Here is a 22403-nt window from a genome sequence, read left to right on the forward strand (position 1 = left end):
TTTATACATGTCTCTCACCTACCATCATTAATGCTCCTCTATTAGGGCGTAAACCTTAATTTGCCTTTTTACCATTTTCGGTCTTTTGCTAAGCGACATGTATCACATACCGATTAAGGTCTTTTATCGGTGTCAACTGGGGGTTCGAAAGCATTTCACCATCTTCTCCCCCTAAGCCTTTGAGGCTTAGTTTGTTAGTTCCGATATTTCCACACTAGGTGCAGAAACCGGTTCTTCTTCTAACATTATTGTTTTCTTCATGTTCCCTTAAACTTTTTCAACATCTATTTCTCCTTCCTGAGTGACCGGTATATCATCAGATATACTTTTTCTACTTCTGCAGAATCTTGCAATGTGACCCAGTTTGTTGTAGTGATAGCAAACAAGTCCAGGTTCTCTCCAAGGTCCATTGTACATGTTTCCATTCTTCCTTCTGCATGTTGCAGCAGTGTGACCATGACCATGATAGATCATACAACTTTCTCTCCATCCGGTTGCTGCTTGATGGCCACCGCTTCTTGACTGATGATTGAAGACATTAAACTGGTTGTGGTTCCAGTTCATAAAAGGTTCAGGACCAGTTCCTTGGGTCCTCTAAGGATATCTTCCAGTGTTATCCATTAGAGACTTGCATTCAAATGCTCTATGCCCAAACTTGTTGCATGCATAACAATGACCATTGAACTTGTTGGATCTAGGTACATTGTTGATAAAATAAGGAAAATTATTGTAGGCTTTGCTCCTACATACATTGGCAGTGTGTCCTTCTTTAAGACAGTTAAAGCAAACAGGTTTGAATTTTTGCTTACCTTTTCCTTTGAGTGTCGGTTGCTTCTTTGATGCTTCAACATTTGTTCCTGAGGATTCTCCTTCCTCATGTCTAGAAAAACCAAGACCATTGGTATTCTTTGCCAGTCTAGATGACTCAAGATTTTGCTCTAGCTTGACAGTACTTTTGCTAAACTTAGCAAGTATTTCCTTTGACTCAAAGAGTTCTTTGGAAATAGTAGTGTTTGTCTCCATTAGACTTGCATTTTCAGAGATGGCAATGTTCAGTTCTCCTTGCATGTCTTCTTTTTCCATTCCGCTCTCATGGAGGCAAGCAGTCAGTGCACTAATCTCATGTTTCAACTCAGAGATTTCCTGATCTCTGTCCTTTACCAGATCTTCAGCTTTTCTCCGGTTCTCAAGCTCTTGACTAAACCGAATAGTCAGTCCTTCCAACTCCTTTCTCAGATTGGAGTTTGAATCATTCAACTTATTCACTTCAGCAATCATGGCTTCCATGTTAGTTTCATCTTTCGAACTACTTTCAGATAGTTCCATCAGCTTCTCTGCATGTTCTCTCCTTTTTGCTTGAGATGCCTTGTATTTGACCATAAGATCATCATAGGCTTGCTCAGACTTAGTTAGCCATTGAGTAAGTTCCCTCAAGGTGTATTTCCCCATATCTCTTTCCAAGTGGTTAAACTTATAGAAAGGTAGGCTCTGATACCAATTAATGAATACTAAGAGGGAGGGGATGAATTAGTATGCCAAAAATTACTGCACTAAAACACTTACACAGTCTAAAGATAAACTGGTAAAGCAGTCTGACAGTCAAACTGGTTACCACACATGCAAACCAAAATGCAAATAAAGCATTCACCCACAAAAGAAATACAACCATAACACAAGATATTTGACATGGAAACCCAACTGGGAAAAACCACGGTGAGATGGAACTCACAAGTCACTATCTGCAGAATAGAAACCAGACCAGTTAAGGTCAGACCGATTAAGGTCTTACAATGTTCTTCATCAGAACATATCCTGTTAGGAATCTCAATCTCTATTAAGAGATAAGTCCGATTAAAGACTACCTTGTTAGAGGATTTTCGATTCACATGTGTCAACCACCTTGTTAGAGGATTTTACAAAGGCTTTGAGGCCTACCCAGTTAAGGGCTACAGACTTGTCAAAGATGTGAGTAATCAACAAGTGTTTGATCTATCTAATAGCACAAACTGCTTGGTTAGATCCAGTATTGCTCACAGCTAATGCGTTCTAGCATTACTTCAATCTTCTCTCTCTCTCACAGTTACAACTTGATCTTCTCAGATAAGATCATTATCACAACAACTCAACTTCCACCTCAAACCCTAGCTCAACATTAACCCTTTCAACAACTTAAAACCCTAGACATGATATCCTTTTTAAAGGAATCTGATTTCATGTCGGTCCAATAGGATTACTTTACAATTTCCTAGGTTCAATGAATCTAGACATACTCAGTAACACGACACAAGAATCACCGTCAATGTGTCGGCATCGTCAAACAATCAGTGGATTGGTAACTCATCATAAAATGCTGATTGATAACTCAACACAAAGTATTACCGGTTCCTACAAAATACCGGTTGCCGGTTTATCAAAAATGAAGATTGGTAAGAATGTGTTGTGCCGCTTTGCTCCCTCGTACCGCTTGGGATCTACAAACCACTTGGGGTTGACATGCCGCTTCAGACCAGGAAACACATTCTGCAAAATCACTAGTCTAGAGACTAGTATACAACATACCGGTTGCAACAAATACTAGTTGAGCACAAGCTCATACATATAAAGGGGATCTCAATACAAGTGTGTGTCCATCAATGACAATCACAACATAAACATAAAAAATGCCAACAATTATTAGCAGTAAGATTTAGGTATGGCACTTACAAAACTATATTGAGGCCATCAAAGCTAAGATGGCAGTCCTTCCCAATTGTGAGGTGAGCCACGTAATGCGATCGGACAATAAGGAGACATATGTCTTTCCGAAGTGGGTGTCATCATTCTCTAAAGTGAGAGAGGTACATATGGAGGATTTCAAAGAGATTGCATAGTTAGATGATTAATGAAGTCGCCCTATAAAGCGTGCGAAAATATTAATGGTATGGCAGGGTAGTTAGAGTGATGAGACAAGAAGTGTGCGAGGTGGCAATAAATGGTGGTCAGAGTGTTTGTTGGCAACATTGCAGTTGAGTGTGATAGAGATTTAGGTGGCAAGTGAAAGATGAAAGCTAATCTCACTCTGATCACCTCTTGCATGTTGGTTGCTTTCCATGGGGATGTCACAACTCAAAGATTGAAGCCTATGTTCTTGTTTGGGGATGCTTAGTTCATCTAGGCGGTAGATATTATGCTGGGAGAGATTTTTCTAAAGCTCAAACACAAGTTTAAAACTAATATGGATATAGTGTGCATGATTATTGCATGTGGGTTGGATTTGGGGAACCCATTAATACCATTAAATGGGTCATGTACTCAATTATGGAGAAGGGTTGGTTGGAAGGGTTGGACTCCCTTCTGGAATGGGCAGTGCTAGGGGAGGGTTTTGATGCGAATGAGGACATAGAGAATACAAAGGAGAAGGTGGAGTATGAGCCCATCCCATTCTCGCAATGACCTATGGAGTGTGACAAGGAAGAGAGGAGGGTGGAAACTCTAATTGGGTGGGATATTATCAAGAACTACATTTAGAACTGAGAGGCTCAACAGGCATTGGCGGTGGTGGTGATGGATGATGTGACAAGTGCTGATGGGCGTAGGTACTCCATGCGAGTACATAGGTCTCATGATGGCAAGGCAATTTCACCATGTAGGAAGGCTCGACAAGCATTGTAAGGAAATTGACGAGGTCAGTGGTTGGTGCAGGGCAGCTCTCTTGGTTTTCCCTTAGGGTTTTTTTTGTTTAAAGGTTTTCTTAGGGTTATTATTGGGGTTTTGTGTTGTTAATGGTTTTGTGCAGGGGTTGGTTTGGTGTGTTTGTGTTAAGTGTTGGTTAGTTTGTGGGGGGGGGAGGGGGGGTGTCCTCTACTATACAATGGCAACAATTGTAATGGTGCTTTGACGCTAAGTTTTGGTGTGGTCCGGTAGGGTTGTTATTCTTTGGTGTTTAATGGTAGATGCAGGAAATGGGCAGTTTTGGATGGTGTTAGCCCAATTATGGCTATCCTTTTTGTAAACTTTTCATATCTCTATTAATAAAATACCATGCTATTACAAATCCAAAAGAAAAAAATAATCACATATTTTTCAAATACATCTCATATGCTTCGATGATTTTGGACGCATCATCAATTAAATAGAGCCGATCATTATATAACTCCTTAAGGAAATCACATAGCCCCTCTAATTTGATGCAAGTGACTTGGAATGTTGACACTGCCTCTTGAATTTTTTCAATATCCAATTCTTGAACAAGAGGTTTTGGTTGGCATGCAATTTTGAATTTATGTGCAATATGATGAAAACTATTTGACATAGTTGAAGCAAGATGTTGGACATCAGTTCCAAGAGATTCTGGTTGATTGATAGAAAAATATGATTATGCTTCTATAGTTGTGACATCCATTGGCATTAAGGGGCTTTTAATACTGTTGGTTGTAACTCCACTAGATAGTTGCATGATTTCATGACTATTTATATACTTAGGCATTTCCTGGGAGGAGTGAATTAGAAGAAAGTATAAGTAGACTGAATCAAGAATTTTTTTTTACATCAAATTGACAATTAGTTTTAAAAAAACTAAAAATTCAAAGATAAAGAAACAACACCTAAAAAGCACATCAAAATATAGAAAATATAAATTCTACGTATGAAACTGTTTTAAATTCTACCCAAAATGTAATTATCAAGAAAATTATATTAAGTTAACTTTAATATGATTTTAAGTAAGGAACAAATAAATGTTATGTAAAAAAACAATAAGCATATTTAACAAACATGGTAAACAATTTAAACGATAAACCATCAAATTTTATCTATATTAAATTTAATATGACATAAAGTAATAAAAAACACAATAAAATGTCAAACTATGAATGTCCATTCGATAAATGAAAAAAAACAATTCAAATACAAATTGACAATTAATTTTAAAAACAATAAAAAATTCAAATATAGAAAAATGTCACAAAAAAATCATATAAACTAAAACACAAAATATAAATCCTATTTATTCAACTATTTTAAAATATGCCAAAATGTATTTATCAAACAAACAATACTATGTTAAATTTAATATTATATGAAGTAATAAATAAATATATCTAATGTAAAATAAAACTAAGCATATTCAACAAACATGATAAACAATTTAAATAATAAATGATCAAATCTTATTTATATTATTATTTCAAGAAATTCTAAATATTGTAAATTCATTCTTAAAATTTAATACAAGTAAGATATAATTTAAAACTAAGTTAAGCGCATATATTATAATATGGTAACTATTAAATTCTACAAAAATCTATCTGCTATTTCAAGTATAAATGATATGTACATAATATAGATACCCCATTTCTTTAATTTTAAATATAAAAAACATATATTAAGGAAGAAATCTAATTTTACTGATTCAAATTATATTAATTAATTTTTTTTTTAAAAGGCAAATAATCGTAACTTAAATGATCCTAATAATTCATAATTAAACAATAATTGAATAAAGAATGCTCTAGACTCATATGAAAGGTAAAATTAATGTTCGTTCCCCAACAACATAACTACTAAGAGGCTACAGTAAGATACAATGAGCAGGTAAATGGAGATGTAGACTACTTTGATACCATATCTGTTAGAAATTAGGATTTTAGGATACTAATCATTATAAACAAGATCATAAAGTAAATGAAATGAGAAACATACATGCATAAATGTACACATTACACAAGATATACATGGGGAAAATACTTACAAATATAGTCTATCATAAAATAGACTTGAACCTGGGGATACTCCTCCAATACTTCCACATGGCCAATAATACTTCTTGTGCATAGTGACACAACTCACTATAAAGCTCCAAATTCCCCCTTCTCTCAAATGAGAGAGAACCTCCTTAATATAGGAGGAAGGGTGACTTCACTAGTCACACCTTTTCAATAACCCCCACTCACAAATAATTAATAATCTAATATTAGATTATAATTATTTCAAATGGGATATGCTTATAAAGCACATAATATATAAGGTTTATAACCTTATATTAGAACATTATATATATAAATGTTATGAGGATGTGATCCCTAATAACATTATGTTCTAACAATATCCTATACCTTGATACTGGTTATTTTTGTTAGACATCGAACAAAAATATATTTTTCTTTAATTAAATTTGTTTATTTATTTAATTTTTTATGGTTTTATTTCTGCAATAGGAGCAAAATAAATTTTCTGTATATATATAAATTGTAATAATACACAATGGGTCGTTGACAAGTCCCTTGTTATGCTTATTACCAAAAACTATTAAACGAACTTGCAAGAAAATTCAAAGCTGATCGATCTCATATGTTCTTTTTTAAGGAAATTTAATCAAAAGCATGCCTCTTTCAAAAGTATAACTGGTTGATGACAAAGTGTAGCAACTCCTTAGTATAGCAGTGACTTGCTAAGCTAGAAAAGTGTACTTACAATCAAAATTAAAGTATATCAAAGATAGCTAAATATTTGTGAAAATTATCTTCAAACAAAAGAAAGCTATAAAAAAATTTATATCAACATTTTTTAATGTTATAGACAAGTTTAAAAACAAATGATAAATCAATAATCATCAAACAAAGGAATATTCAGTTTTCATTGTAGTTGAAAAGTATGTAAACAGGAAAAAAGGTTTTATAGTTTTCATTATAGAGATAAGCTAAGAGATATTCGATGTTTCATTTAAGAGAGAGGGAGCTAGAAATATCAATGGCATTCTATGAAGGAAAATATTTATTTTTGGAAACATATTAAATATAGTTAACTATTAAATATATATTCTAAGTTTGCAAAAATGCAAGCATCAAATTTAGTATTTTTCTAATGGTCAAAACTTTAAAAAAAATTGAAAAAAGAAAAGAAAAGCCAAGTTGATGTGATGTACCAAAGTTTCTTCACAAGAATTTTTTATATCATGCGCTTCAACACCCAGTGCAAGGCATTCTGGTTCCAAAAAAACAAAATTGTCCTTCGTATCCATGTAGAAATAATAACATTCTACATTGATTTAGATAAAAATCGTTTGTTGTTTGAACAACATTGTACAATATTAAACAGATTTTGATGACAAAATAGCGAAAACACACAAAGTTACAAAAAGAGGACAAATTTGAGCATGAAATTGAAGCATATGCAGGCAAGATAAGTATGAAAAGGTCGAAGACAAATAAAAAGCCAAAATGATGTGGAAATGACAAATAACGAGAAAAGATATAAACCAAAAAAAAATACATCAAAAATAAAAAACGTTATTGGATATTTGACACAGTGCAAATTATTATAGTTCAGGCCTATCTTTTTTACATTTTTCATTTAGCAACACCAGTAATATCTACATAAACATTATCACTGTTTAAAATGAAGGAAATAGTTCGCATATCTCAGAACAAGGCTTTTGCAATAATGTTTAAGATAAATTTAGTTGTAGTTTTACAATATGCATTACTAAGAGCTGGAAAACATTATAAATTTAATCCCAAATTTTGAGCCTATATGTGCCAACATAAGCTTCTATTTCTTTTGCCTAGAAGTTTGCTACAGTTTGAAGGGAAGGTCAATTTTGGCAACATAGTTGTCAATGATTTTCCTTATTATGAGTTGTAATTTAAACTAAGCATTTAAAACCTGTGTAATGTGTGCAGTTTTGTAGAAATACCTCAATTCAATCTTGCATTAAATCATGGTGTAGGACATGGTATCATACAAAGGAAAACTTGCGGATGATGAATGGATGCGCCTGTGAGAGGGAGTCAAACACAGAAAGAAACCCTAGCACTGTAAAAATAGCAGCACAACCATTGTTACCTAGTTAGCATATTGAAAACAAGGTGGAGGCTAAATTTTATACTATATCTATTATAGATTCATGGGCTTTTCTTTCAGAGTTGTTGCCCAACAAACTCTTTTCAAAGGATTTTTTCTTCAATTTACACGACTTTCCCCTTAAAATGTACGAGCTTCTAAAATAAAGAAAGAGCGAACCCATTTATGTAATTGTGAATTCATCTGTAAGTATCTATGAATGGCACAAATTAGAGAAAAATATGGAACTCGTACTTTATGAAGATGGATTCAATGACCTGGACATTAAATTCATCTTTTCTCAAATTGTGGGAAATGAGAAATGAAAATGTTCAAACAAAACTGAAGAAATAAACAAACTAAAAAAAGAGCAAAAATTTAGTGCTCATGATGATTACCTTTACCAGAAGACGGTGTTGTTCTAACATATTTAAACTCATAGAAAGATGCATCTATGCAATATATAGCTTCTCGGTGGTGATAGAGGATGACTCAACTGGGAATGACAATGCAAATATCTTGATAAAATGAATACATATGATAATTTAAATGGAGGATAAGGCTTTTTGCAGTGATTGAACCTTCCACATGAATTGGTATGCTTCCAGAAGTGCAGTAACAAAGATGCATCTCTTCAATATATAGCTTCTAGGCAGTGATAGAGGATGACTCAACTAGGAATGACAATCAAACATCTCAATAAAATGTATATAGATGAGAATTTTAATGGAGGACAAGTTCAATTTTAGTAATGTAGTTGGCATTTACTTCATAATTGAAAAAGGTCGTACTCCAATTGCACATAAGCCCATACTACAACAACCCCAAAATATCATCGACAAATTTGGACAAAATGCAAATAAATTCAGATTAAACCCTAAAAGTTGATGTGATATATAAATTGTTAGAAATTAGGATTGAAGAGGGGGAAAATCTAAAGCCTAATGGTTAGTGTATAAACCAAATAAAACATAAAATAATGCATTCAAGTACACAAATAAACCATTATACCTTAGCTTCTACTCTTCCTCTGATTGAGCTTGATGAAGTAGAGGCGCCCTTGTTGCTCTACTTGATTTGCTCCTTTGATGGTGGATTTTGGATTGCTCTCCACTACACAACAAGATTGGATTTGGATTGGACTTGAAACATGATGATGGATGAGAAGGATTTGGCTTAGATGAGGGAATATTTTAGCATTATGATGGCATGATGGGTGATTTTGGATCTCAAATGGATAGCATAATATTAGATGAAAAGTGGACGATTTGTGAGGAGAGGAGACTCCAATTTATAGATTGGAGGAGGCCAAAATGGAGAGCCAAGATTGATTTCAAAATTAAGGTTCGAGATTGATTTGAAATGGAGGAGAGGATTGAGAGGAAAAGGTGTGGGATTCAAGAGATATACCATAAAGGCATTCTTTTCTCCACTCCTCTCAAGGTTCATGGGGAAGAGCTCCCAAGGACATTGGGAAGAGAAAAAGGAATATAAAATTCCTTGGGGGAAGATAGGAGGAATTAAAAATTCCAAAATAAGAGATGTGTGGGAAGAATAAATGGATAGAGGAATTAAAAATTCCTTGGGAAGATGATGCATGGGGAGATTCAAAGAATTTGAATTTCTTAGGGATGTGCAAATGATTAAGGGGATTGATTAGGTGGCTTAATGAGTGATTAGAGTGCAAGTGGGAAAGTTAGAAGGATGTGACATGAGGAGATAGAATGAGCAGATGAATTTAAATTGAGGAATAATGATAATCATGCTTCTAGAAGAATTAAATAGGCTAGATGATAGGATTAGAAAGGTGATTTGTAGGAATCACATGATTTGCTTAGTTAATTGAAATTATTTAACTACGTAGGGTTTAGAAGAAATAAATGATATTTGATTTTAGAAGGATGGGGGAATAATTAATTTTGATAAATTAATTATAGGACTAAACTTGATAAAATTAATTAAACTTGATTTAATTAATTTTAAGAAGAAAGGGACCAACACAATTAAATTAATTAATTATGTTGACAGGATTAAATTAATTAAATATTAATTTTAGGTGTCTACAAGGATCTTAGGATACTAATCATTATAAACAAGATCATAAAATAAATGAAATGAGAATCATACATGCATACATGCGTACATGCATACATGTACACATTACACAAGATATACATGGGGAAAATCCTTTTGGGGGAAAAAACCCCATAAAACATCATTTTATTAAAACGCTTACAAATATAGTCCATTATAAAATAGACTCGAACCTAGGGACACTCCTCCAATACTTCCACATGGCCAATTATACCTCATGTGCACAGTGATACAACTCACCATAAAGCTCCAAATTCTCACAACTCTCAAATGAGAGAGAACCTCATTAAATATAGGAGGAAGGGTGGCTTCACTAGTCACACCTTTTCAATAGCCTCCACTCATAAATAATTAATAATCTAATAATTATAAGATTATATTTATTTCAAATGGGATATGCTTATAATGCATGTAATATATAAGGTTTTATAACCTTATATTAGAGCACTATATATAAATGTTATAAGGATGGAATCCCCAATAACATTATGTTCTAACACTCCCCCTTAATGTTAATAGGGGATCACATGTCAATTTCCATAAAAGAAAAAATGAAGTACCCCAGTCACGTAGGTCTTCTTTGATAGTGATGAATAGGGACACAAATATATGCCAACATGAAGATCATGCATTTTGGACTACATGAAAGTCATCTTGTCATAATTTATAATCCCAGTGTTTTAAAAATGATGTTGTGAGGTCTTAAAAAATTATATTGGAGTTGCAGTCTCCTCAAATTAGCCTCTCCCCAGGTTCATTACATAGTGCCCATAGGTCTTAATACAATGCTTTTACAAGTGGAAGATTTACAAGGAGAAGAATTTACAATATACCTGTAGGACTTAAAACATCTATTGGACTTACGATAATGTGCCTGTAGGACTTAAAACATATGCACATAGGACTTACAATAATGTGCCCATAGGACTTAAAAAATCTGCCAATAGGACTTACGATAATATGCCCATAGGACTTCAAAAACAAAGGATTTAGCCACTAGGTGGTGTCATTGACATGCACACTCCCCCTCAATGGATCACCTAAGGCCAAGCATTATTTGAATTTGGAGCATATAGTGCCTAAATCTCTTAAATCTAGGATTTAGCCACTAGGTGGTTTCATGTACACTCCCACTTAATGACATCACCTAAAACCAGTCACTGCACAAAGGATTTCAAAGTGACGGCTAAAATTCCAATATATAGCATGTGCCCATGATCTTCAAAGTGTCTTTATTATAGAATGATTTCACTTGAGTGAGGTGCCCATGATCTTCAATGCTCATTTTGATCTTTAGAAATGATATTCTCTACAAAGAGTAAAGTAACTTCAAGTAAGATTGTACTTTTACATGTATCCAAATGAAACTCTTCCATAAATATTCGAGGCCATATATATTCTTCAGGATCTACATTCATATTTTTCCCATTTGATTGAAAGACACATAGAAGATGTAATGGTGGGAAGATGATGAGTGATAGATCAAGAGGACAACTAACCCTTTCCCTCAAAGAGAGATGAGAGCTTTCACTATTGATTATCCTTCAAGAACTTTTCACCATTACATTAGGAATATAAGGGATAATTTACTAGATTCAATCTTCACACAAAGATGATAGATTGAATTCTGAATAAATTAAGAATGTTAGGATGATCCCTTCTTCCTTTGTTTTATTTGGAAAGGAATTGATTGAATTATGTAGTGCAAAAGTGACAAAGAACTGATTATAACTTGAGATCTGAATATGGGAAGAAGATGTGTACTTGGATTTGGCAGTAAAATGTCGAGACGAAGTCGCCCTGCAAATTTGATGAAAAGTTGTCCAGATCGTGGTGGGAATGTACATGGTCCTCCGAAATATCCGCAAAACAAAAAAGGTTTTTCCGCCTCTACAAATAAAGCCCGAATCTGAAAGTACAATTGTGCACCTGCAACCTAGACATAGAAAAGAGAGGGAAATGTGTTGGGATTGGGGGTTTTCCTTTAGGTCAAACCCCAATTTTGGAATTAACCAAGTAATGAAAGAAAGTACTTGCAAGTACATGTAAATGAAAGACTGAATTGTAGATCACCTCAAGGGAGGTTGTAGTAGCAATGTTGATAGAAATGCTTGTATGGAATTGTATGTTGAAATCAATCTCCTCTTCAATGGTTGAATCCTTGACTTGAATGCAACACCTAGCCTTGAAGGGAGACTTGAGAATGTTCAATGCTGGAAAAGAATGCTTAAATGCTTGAATTCTCTTGATCGCTTATGACCTTATCAAAATTCCACCTATTGAGCTTATCCAAATGAGAGAGAGAATGCCCCCCTTAAATACATGTTTGAAGCATTTGCATTTCATCATGAGCCGACATCGGGGAGATTTACCGCTCACTGCACAACCCACAATGCATGCTCTAGGAAGGTCCTGCCCTAAAATAGGGCAGGGACAGGGGCGCCACGCCCTTGTCCTACCCCTTTCTCCAGGGCAAAGTGTGGACAAAGTGATGCAGAGGCCAAGGAAGAAGCTATTTTCACAAGCCGAGCACTCTCTGGTCTTCGATCAAGCTAGAGGATTCGAGTTTGCATGCGTGAGGACCCTAATGCAGTCGTAAATTTCTAGGGTCTTAATTTTATGACACTACATTTAGCCCCCACTTTAGTGGGAGTATAAGTGTATGCCAATACTGTCGGTAAAGTACAAGGAAACAAGATTGAAAGAATTTCACCACGTCGAGGAGGCAAGATGCACCAAGACCCCAGTGGACTTAGGATCTTACGACTTCGATTGACAAAGTAAAAGGGAAGATCAAGAAGGGGAGAACCATGACTGCAAGTAGCAAAGTTCCCTTTACTATGAGTCATGAAAGCCAAGATACAAAAGATTACAAAGCAAAGCAAAGTTCACTAAGTAATTCAAAGTATCACAAGAAGGAAAGTATGAGTGAAGTGTATACCCCCACGTTAAAGCAAGCGCATGCACCTTATCGGGAGTGATTTATTTAAGGTAGTGTATATGGTGAAAATGGATAACAATAATAACGATATTGAAAGGCTAAATGAATTCAACCACAAAACCCTAGCCTAACAATCAACAAGGATCCACCATAACATATGAAGATTACCTAAGACAATGCAAATCAAATGAAATCACAAAGATTATACCATCACATGTCCAATAGGGTTTGGATCTCCATTCTTCCTATCTCCATTGATCTTGCTTGATATATTTGCTCTCAGATTTTATGTGCACAAGAGCTCAACAAAGAACGGAATGTGGTTGCAAGTAGGATCGTAGTGTAGTCAAGTGATCAAGTAATTAGGTCATTTGGATGCATCATTAGGGTTTGATAATGAAAGAAGCATCTCCTTATATAGAAGACACAATATGAAATGGAGGGATAAGATTGAGAGGTGTAAAAGGAGGTCAGCTATGATTAGAGGGTAGGTAAAATAAATAATAAAATAATGAAAGGGGTAGGTAGTGTATGAATTAAGAGATGAATGACATGTGTCATGGGTAGAAAAGGTTAATGAATTAATTAAATAAATAAAGATTTATATAATTAATAGAAGAAGTGGGATCAATTAAATAAATAAAATATCTATTTAATTTAGGAAAATGATAATTTAAATAATTAAATGTATTTATTTAAATGAGAAATAAGGTGAGAAGAGGATAAATGAATTAATTAAATAAATAAAGATTTATTTAATTAATAGAAGAATTAGGCTTAGATAATTAAATAAATAAAATATTTATTTAATTAGACTGGACAATTTTGGGTGTCTACATTTTGCCCCTCTTTGAGACAATGCAGCTTGTCGCGTTGTTTCAAAGAAGATAAGATGAACTGATACAGAGTTGCCCCAGGATGGGAATGATATGCCCCCTCGAGAGATTGGATGAAAATGTCTGGAAAGATCGCAGACAATCTCTCGATAAGAAAGAAAGGCTAGAATGGACTGACCGGATAAAGTGACAGAGTCACGGGATAAAGAAGACTGACTCGGGAAACGAGGGCTAGGGGTAGTCTATAAGATAGACCACGGGGGAAAATACATCCTCATTGTCATCTACACATCCACGAGAGTAGATTGCAGAGCGAAAATAGAGCAGTAGCAGTTAGCAGCGATGACTTTCATTCATAGATTCGACCGCGTTCGCCGATTCCAGAGGCCAGAAGAGGCAGGAGAGCCGATAAGTACCACCAAACCTCCTCGTACTTTGACGCATTTAATTTTTTCATTTATGCATGCTAGATAGGGTAATAAATGCGCTTAGACTAGGGTCCAAAAAATGTCTAAAAACGTCCAGGCGCGTTTGCGTTGGTGCTAGGCGCGTCTGCGTTGGAACCCGCATTTGTGTCAAATGTGACCGTGTCTGTGATGGTCAGACGCGTCTGTGCCAAGAAGGCACGTCTGTGTCGATCAGACGCGTCTGTGCAGAGCATAGGCACGTCTATGTCGATCAGGTGCGTCTGTGTTTTTCAGGCGCGTCTGTGCAGTCTGAAAGCGCGTTTATGTCAGGTAAGCGCATTGTGTTTAGTTTTGTCTTCTAGGTCAAATCGGCAGTTCTGTGATGAACATACACTGTCGATTAGATAAGCTGCTGAGAGGATACACTCAAGCAGGTCCTCTAGAGAAGACTAGGATAGATCAAGGCACTTTGTGATGAACAGTGAGCACCAAGATAGAGTACTTTGTGATGAACAGGGAGTACTAAAATATGAGCAACACTTTGTGATGAACAGGGAGTGCAAATGTGAGTAACACTTTGTGATGAACAGGGAGTATCACACACGTAGTACTTTTTGATGAATAAGGAGTACCACTAGGATAGAAGCAACACTTTGTGATGAACAATGAGTGTCACTAGGATAGAATGCCATATGCATGTAGATAAAAAGTAGCATTTTGTGATGAACAGTGAATGCCACTATGACTGACATGAGTGATTTGCTTGACTGCAGGAGTATTTGCCGATGCTGGAGTCACGGGAGAGATTCCCGTCTACTCAGAGGTTGTGACTTGAGCTGATAGCCGAGGAGCGAGCTGCGATCGAGGAGATGGGACTGAGACATGTTCTGTATGTGCCTGAGTTTTGGGCGAACATGGGTTTGCTGACTGCATTAGCTGAGAGATGGCACTCTGAGATGTGCACGTTCCATTTGCTGATGGGTGAGATGATAGTCACTCTAGAGGATGTATACAGGATTCTGCGGATATCGATCAATGGGGAGCTGATTCCATACGATTGAGATGGAGATAGGGAGGCCCTGAGACGAGTATTCCAGGACCCAGGACTGGAGATGAGGGCAGGACATGTGGCATGGGATACCATGACAGCCACAGGATTAGCATTACCAGCAGTGGTAGGAGGAGCAATCAGTGGCTTCCTGTGTCTAGATAGGGCGACACAGGGGTTGGCTGTGGGTTGGGGAGGAGCACTGGAGACACTGGTGACGCAACACACCAGGTATGCTTGGGGACCGTGTGTGTTGGCACACTTGTATTATGAGCTACATCAATTTGTGTATCATGGATCCGTAGGATTGGGCTGCGGAGTGACATTGCTACAGGTATGGGCTTACGAGCATCTGCCGGTTACCCGATTGATACACTTCAGGGGCAGGGGACATGGATGCAGCTTTGTGCACCTATATGATATGATCACATCACAGCCACGGATTGGCAGGCTAGAGCATTGGCGGCGAGTGATAGATGATATCGACATGGTCATATGGAGACCATATCTGGGCTGCAAGCAGTGGGAGGATGATGCAGTTGAGCTTCCCTACACCTTTCGGAGCAGGTATTTGATTAGGCGGACGCCCTATGTGTTGGAGAGGCAGCTGGTGGATAGGATTGGCCAACAGTTTGGCCGGATTCAGAGGATGCCCCGGGGCTCAGGCTTGTATGCACGGACAGTTAGGGATCAGGCACAGTTTGGGCCTTTGCTGTCATATGATCAGGCAGTGACACAGCTGGTAGAGATTATACCCCTACCCTAGACATGTGGCCAGAGATCGAGGATGCCAGCATGGATGCTGAGTACACAGCATATTGGGCAGAGCATCCCTTCCCATGCTTGATGGATCCGGGAGAGCCATTGGAGGGAGATGGGGGTGGGGATGATGATGATGGTGGAGGTGATGGGGGCAGAGGTCGACGGAGGAGGAGGGGAGCAGTTGGAGAGAGCAGGGTTGCACCTCGGAGGGAGGGTGGTGAGGAGAGACAAGCTCGAGTGGTGAGTGGTCGCGGTGGATTGCCGCTACAGGTGCCAGCAGCATAGGGTCCCAGACAGGTACAGGTGCAGGGATAGGGACAGAGACAAGTACTAGTACAGGTACATGTACAGGCACAGGGGCAGGCACCCATACAGGGGGAGCCACAGGCAGAGGTGGAGGGGGCTGACCCAGTGGAGGATGAGCTGCTAGAGCTGAGGGAGATCTGCCAGGGCCAGGCAGATGAGATCCAGGAGCTGGAGAGAGAAAGGGATCGACTCAGGATGAGGCTTAGAGATACTGAGCGGGAGCAAGATCAGGCTATTCAGCGCTATACAGAGGCTGAGACAACACTGAGGGCCGGGAGACAGGCAGCGGAGGACACAGGGGTAGGATATGCTTATGTCTTGCGGGCAGGGGAGGAGATTGCCTATTGGCGAGATCTCTACTATGGTGCAGTGCCAGTAGATCAGCAGGCGAGGAGCTTCCATAGACCATCGCGTACATCGACAACTACGGGAGGGAGCCGGAGGAGACAGGCATCAAGTGGTGGGGTTATGGGTCCTCCACCACCATCAGATAGAGGAGATAGGAGGGATGATCCTGCGGCGAGTCCTTTAGGGGCTCAGATTGCATCGAGGCCAGGCGGCTCCGAGGGAGGGAGTTCATCATAGCCATAGAGGGCTCCCTATGTATCAGTTTTTGTACTATTTTTGTATTGTAGACACCTGCGGGTGCTTTTGTAGCCATATGATTTTGACATCATTGTATCATGACACTTTTATATATATATGAGATGATTCATCTTTGCGGCAACTATATGCATGTGTACCTATGTGGTGAGATTCTCTTATGTGATGTTTGCTTTATGCTATGGATGCAAATATGTATATGATGTAATGCAATATTTGTTCTTTTTATGTTTTTTAAAATGTTATGCCAATGCAATTGTAAACGTATGTAATGCAAATGAATATGATAATGCAAATGTAAATTGTGCTAACAGGTGTTGTGTGCAGGATGTGATGCAATTGTGCTATATATATATGTATGTATGAAATGCTTATATGTGGTAATGCAGGTGCAACTACATGAAATGCAAATGTTTTTGGTGTGTCATTATACTCAGTCATGTGATAGCAGGCTACGTGGACTCGAGAAGGATGATGGAAGTCAATCAAGAAAGGGGGATGAGAGACAGAAGATATGAAAGTGAAAGAGCTTCTTGTGCATTAGCATCATTGAGCTTTATTATGGCAAGTAGGTTATGACAATCAAGGCATATGTTTGACCCCAAAAGTCATTGTACCTGTCTGCATGGAGATAAGATAGTCACAAACAAGGAATGCCCCAGTTCACACTAGACTCATAGTATCCTCATATCCTTGGACAAGTCATAGCATTACTAAGAGACAATCCACAGACAAAAAATACCAATAGGTGACGATACCCCATCCTCGCCTTTCTAGCCAAAGACATCCTGGAGATAGAATCTCTAGTCAAAGACATCCCAGAAAAGCTAAAAGACATGTCACCAAAAGAAAAAATCATAAGAAAACCAAGACTCGACACCAACATCCATTGTAGTCCTCAAGTTTAGTGTCTCTTGTCACTTGTATAAGTCTTATTTGATTGTGGTCACAATGTTTACTTTCACAGAAAGGATAGATAGCACTGAACCATAATGTTGTCTGAGTCTATTGAAAGATTTGATTTGTTGAAGCCCATTGTTGTTGTTGTGTCTCATCTGAAACTGACTGAATCCATGAAACTGATACTTTATTGCAGAGAAGACGAAACTTTATTGCGGATCTGTGATGCAAATGTTGCTTTATTGCGGATTGTGTGCGGATAGACTGAAGGAAGCTGGAAGAAACTATACTCCTCAAGACATGTGATGTTCTCAGTTCCACACCCATCACTAGACGTAGGATTTTGCCTTAGCCACAGATAGGATCTGATTTATTATGAATGGCGAACCAATCTTGGGTAGATCAATAACAAGCCATGATGGGAATGTGTAAGTTTATTATGAATGAATAGGTTGTGAGTGTGTGCAAAGTGAAAGGATGAAAGTGAATCCTGAAGGAGGGAGGAGCAATGTCTCTATGCATGGCGCTGGTGACCCAGTTTTCACCATGGTACTTGCCCAGGGCGCCACCGAAGTGGTTTTCACCATTGGACGAAATTATTTCTCTTTACTTTTTTCAATTTTTCAATGTTTTTTGTGTCACAAGGCGCCTGTTTGCCAGGTTTTCACCAAGTAACGATTTTTATGTTTTTATAATTTTTTTGTATTTTTGAATTTTTTGATTTTTTTGTATTTTTGAATTAGGATATTCTGAAGAGCTATGTGTAGAACCTGCGAAGGTGCATGCTGTTGATGGGATCCTCCAAAGGTTCACCTTCTGTAGTTGAGAGCTGATATGCACCATATCCATATGCTGCTGTAATGATGTAAGGACCAAGCCAGTTTGGTTCGAACTTGCCCTTCTTCTCTCTGTCTTGTTGATTTTTAGGATTTTCTCTGAGAACTAAGTCCCCTACCTCAAATGTGCGAGGCTTGACCTTGTGATTGTAGCTGTGACTCATTCATTGTTGGTAAGCCTTGAGATGACTAAGAGCAGTTTGTCTTCGTTCATCCAGTAGTTCCAGCTCTTGTAAGCGAGAGACCCTATAGTCTTCGTCACTGATGATGTTTTGCAAAGAGACCCGTAAGGAGGGTAGCTTGACCTTAGTAGGAAAGATAGCTTCAGCGCCATAAACAAGTGAATAGGGTGTAGCCCCTGTAGGTGTGCGAACACTTGTGCAGTAGGCCCAAAGTGTAGGATTAAGTTGAATATGCCAATTATGACCAGCATCGTCGACTGTCTTCTTTAGGATTTTCAGGATTGTTTTATTAAATGCCTCAGCTTGGCCATTACCTTGGGGGTAATATGGTGTGGAGAAACGATGGGAAATATGGAAGTGGTCACAGAGTTCACGAACATCCTAATTTTTGAAGGGACGCCCGTTATCAGTGATAATGGAAACAGGAATACCATATCGGCAAATGATATAGTTGAGGATGAATGTAGCAATCTGTTTTCCTGTGACTTGTGTGAGAGGCATGGCTTCAATCCATTTTGTAAAATACTCTGTGGAAGTGATAATGAATTTGTGACCATTGGAAGAAGGAGGGTGAATCTTGCGTATGAGATCGAGTCCCCACTGACAAAAGGGCCAAGGAGATGCAAGTGGTTGAAGTTCTTGTGCTGGCGCATGTATGAGGTCTCCATGAATTTGACATTGCTTACATTTCTTGACAAACTGATATGAGTCTTTCTCCATATTGGGCCAGTAATATCCAGTCCTGATGAGTTTCTTGGCCAAGGTAGGACCACTAGCATGTGGACCACATATCCCTTCATGCACTTCCCGTAACGTAATCTGAGCTTCGTCGCTTTCTAAACATCTAAGAAGAGTGCCATCTAGACCTCGTCGGTATAGGATATCAGCTAAAATGACATATCGAGAGGATTGGTGAATGAAAGTGCGACGTTGGTTATTTGATAGATCAGGAGGTAAAGTATTGTCACATAGGTATGTGAAAATGGAACCATATAACTGGGATTCGGGACCGGCAACACATATCATCTCAGTAGGCATGATCTCATATGAAGGAACCAAAAGGTTATCCACCAAGAACTCATAGCGGGTCTCGTTTGGAGGTAAATCAATCAAGGAAGCAATTGTAGCCATGGCATCTGCGGCGCGATTCTGCGCTCTTGGTATCTACTCAAAGTCTATCTTTGTGAAGTGTTGTTTCAGGTCGTCCACCATTTGTTTATAAGGAATTAATTTCTCATCTTTTGTTTGGTAATCATCAGTTGCTTGATGGATGACCAGTTGGGAATCCCCAAAAACACGAAGTTCCTAGATCTTCCATTGAACTGCAATTCGTAAGCCTGTTGTTAATGCCTCATATTCCGCTATATTGTTAGTGCAAGGAAATGATAAACGATATGATTTTGGTATAGAATCTCCTTGAGGAGTTATAAAGAGGATGCCAGCTCCTGCCCCATGCTATGTGTATGAGCCGTCGAAGTATAGTTGCCATGGCTTTGCATGTGACATTGTCAAAATGGATTCGTCTGGAAATTCTGAACTTAGAGGAACATCATCTATCATGGGAGCATCTGCTAATTGATCTGCAATGGCTTGTCCTTTTATTGCTTTTCTATCCACATACTCGATGTCGAATTCACTCAGGATCATTACTCATTTGGCCAGTCACCCAGTAATTGTTGCCTGATTGAGAAGGTATTTCAATGGGTCTATTCTTGCGACTAACTTAGTCTTATGAGTAAGCATGTAATGTCGTAATTTCTGCAAAGCAAAGACCACGGTGAGACATGCACGCTCAATTGGTGTGTAGTTTAGCTCATATCCTACTAATGTGCGACTGATATAATATACTGCTTTTTCCTTGCCTTTAGCCATTTGTTGTGCTAAGAGTGCCCCCAGTGCTGTTGGAGTAGCTGATATGTATAGCAACAGTGGTTGATCTGGAACTGGTGGCCTCAGAACTGGCGGATTTAGAAGATAATCTTTGAGCGTTTGGAAAGCCTGTTGATAGTTATCATCCCATTTGAATTTGATGTTTTTACGTAGCAGGTGCTAAAAAGGATTACACTTATCTGCCAGTTGTGCTATGAATCTTCGGATGGACTAGAGTCTGCCTTGTAAGGAGCGAAGTTGACTGATATTTCTTGGTGGTTGCATCTTCAAGATGGCCTTGACTTTTGCTGGATCAGCTTCAATTCCTATTTTGGATACAATGAATCCTAGGAGCTTCCCGGAGGTTACTCCAAAGACACATTTCTTGGGGTTTAATCTTACTTTGTATTTTTCCAACCGATCAAAGACGACTGAAAGTATGTCCAAATGTGTATTTCTGTCTATTGATTTGCCCAAGAGGTTGTCAACATAATCTTCCATAGTTACATGCATGAGATCATGATAGATAGTAGTCATGGCTCTTTGATATGTAGCACCTGCATTCTTTAGCCCGAAAGGCATGACATTCCAGCAGAAAGTTCCCCACGGACAAGTAAATGATGTTTTGTGTTGATCCTCGGGTGCGATCCTTATTTGATTATAACCAGAGAATCCATCCATCAATGATAACATTTCATGACCAGCAGTGAGATCAACAATCAAGTCAATATTTGGTAATGGGAAGTCATCCTTTGGACAAGCTTTGTTGATGTCTCTGAAATCTGCGCAAATTCTGATGCTGCGATCTGGTTTACTAACAGGTACCAAGTTGGAGATCCATTCAGGATAATCAATTGGGCGTATGAATCCGACATCGAGTAATTTCTCAAGTTGCATTTTTCTTAATTTTTGTTTTACTGGTTTTGCCCCCGGTTTGACTATCAAATGATGCATTACCAAATCCAGATCTAATCCAGGCATATCAGCGTATGACCAGGCGAAGTTGATTTTTCGTTCTTTGAAGAAACTTATGAATTTTGACCTTTCTGACTCTGTCAGTGATTGAGCTAGGAATATGTTGTGTGGAACCTCTTCTGTACCAATGTTTGTTTTGATAGTCTCTTCTACCAACATGGATGACTTTTCCTCATATGATGCTAGGAGAATGTCGAGCCTTCCATCTTCGGGTGCCTCAGAGAGGTTTTTGCCCTCAGATACGTCCTTTCTTTTTACTTTTTTGGGGTCAGACAGCGCCACAGTGTGGTTTTCGCCATAAGACCCTTGATTTGTTCTTATTTTCATATTATTGTGACTGGAAGGTCCGACACCCTCACCAAAATATGCCACGCTATTGAGTTCTATAGTGTATCCCGCTTTATGGTCTCCAGGAGGAAGATCATCTTATATGCCCAGATAGTCAATAAAAGCTTCATTGTTTTGGAATGTGTCAAACTGTGCAGGTCCTTCATGGTCCCAGTCAATGAGTTGGTGGTGAACAAGGGGAAGGCCGTTAATGTCTTCGAAGTTAGCGGGGCTAGGAGTGAAGATGCAATTATATTCGGGTATGTCAAGGTAATTATCGAGGTCATCGATGGCACTCTCCTCATTAGTCTCGATCGCGAGCGAATCCAAATTATCATCACTAGTAGCACATTCTGGGACAGGTGTTCTCATCCTATGTGATTTCAACCTAGAACCTTGAGACAAGGACTGTGTGGAGTCCTCATGGGTTGTTTCTTGACCAACTTTGAACTTGTTATAAAACTCCTCTTCTTCTGTTGGTTCATCTGGCTCTCTGAAT

Source organism: Cryptomeria japonica, chromosome 7 (assembly GCF_030272615.1).
Source record: "Cryptomeria japonica chromosome 7, Sugi_1.0, whole genome shotgun sequence".
Classification (NCBI taxonomy): domain Eukaryota; kingdom Viridiplantae; phylum Streptophyta; class Pinopsida; order Cupressales; family Cupressaceae; genus Cryptomeria; species Cryptomeria japonica.